Raw genomic sequence first — 1787 nt, forward strand, 5'->3', positions numbered from 1 at the left:
TTTTAGTGCTAAAAGAAACTAAAGTTTAGTGATCTGAAGATTGAGTTTCGGTGCCATCTCAAGAAGGACTCGATTCCATCAAAATAAGCAAGGTCTCGGTTATGTGACAGCAAGAAGGTCTCACAAAAGGAGATCACAATATGAAGAAAGTGACAAGATCTCAATGGTGACAATGTCTCGATGATAAGAAGGTCAAAGAGGAAGAAGATTCAAGAAGAAGAAGGTTGACTTTCAAAGAGCACATGTGTCTTAGTCTTGAAGTGGTGAATAGGTCAAGGGTCTTGGTCTTGGTATTCATCAATTGGGATCTCTATAAGAAGAAATTGTGTGGGTTTTCCTCTCAATGGGTGAGAGGTTTTGGCCCTGGTTCATAGCCTACATGATGTCTCTCTTGTCTATTTACGTTCTTGAATTGGTTATTATTTGATAAATAAGAACACTAAGAATCTAACATAAAGAAGATCCTAACCTAATCATGTAAAACTCATTCACAAGCAGTCACCAAAGAAGAGAAATAATCTAATGCTAATGCCCTGGATTTCTTAACAACAAGGTTATCAGTGACAAGCTTCCATTTCAAACAGTGTTTCCGGAACTTAACAAAGAAGGAAAAGTCATATTTGAGCCTGGCGCAGTCATAGAAGCAAGAACCCGACAACTATAGAATTGATCAATTTCAGAGTATCTCATTAAGTGGAAGAACTTACCCGTTGAAGGTTCCACATGGGAGGATGAGAATTTTATACAGAAGCATCCAAAACTACTCAAGCGTTGAGGACAACAATTTTTTGAAGGATAGGGGTATGTTAGGTCCCTATAATACTAGTTTATCCCCCTTATTGTTATTATTGAGCTCATGTAGCCCCCATATTGTTATTGTTGTGCCCCACAAAAGTTGAGTATTATTATTGTTGTGCCCTTACATTAGTATTGTTATGTAGGCTCTGATTATATTGTGACCCCTTAGACTCCTATATATACAAAGGAGGTCTTGTCATTTGTATCATCCAAGAATTTTTCATTTATGTAATGTAAAGGAGGTTTCCCCCTCGAAGAGGATAATTTTTAAGTCGTTGATATCTTTTCTGTGAGTTGGTTGCATAACATATAATCCCTTGTAGTTTTAGTATTGATCCCTTGAGTTTAATATTCGCTTGAGTTTATAATATCAATCCCTTGAGTTTATTAATCTAAGGGTTCATATTCCTGGGGTTTTTTTATTATTCAAAGGTTTTATAATATTAATCCTAGGGTTTATAATCCATTGGGTTTATAATATAAATTCCTTGGGTTTATAATATTAATAATGACTCACATTTATAATATTGCTTCCAGCGGTTTATAATATTAATCTCTTGGGTTCTCAATATTAATACCTTTGGTTTTTAATATTAATCCATTGGGTTTATAATAATAATCCATTTGGTTTATAATATTAATCCTTTGTGTTTAATATTATTTCCTATAGTTTATAATGCCTTGGGTGTAAATAATATTATATTGGTTAATTTATCAAGATTTGTTATATTATTGATAATATCAATAATATTATCATATTATTATAATATAACAATAATTATTTTAAATTGTCATTATAATTGTTATAATTGTTTTCACATTTATAATATAATGATAATAATGTTTTATAATATAATTATTTCCGTATTCAGGCTTCTGTGATCCATAATGAATTAAGCAAAGCCTTTCGGTAGAAATCACATAAGAGAAATTTTTGGTCCACGTGTTTCGAACCAATAAGTGTGGTTTATCATCAGGATCAGATGAAG

Source organism: Pinus tabuliformis, chromosome X, assembly GCF_031772625.1.
Source record: "Pinus tabuliformis cultivar Carrire ecotype Pingquan chromosome X, CPIR1, whole genome shotgun sequence".
Taxonomy (NCBI): domain Eukaryota; kingdom Viridiplantae; phylum Streptophyta; class Pinopsida; order Pinales; family Pinaceae; genus Pinus; species Pinus tabuliformis.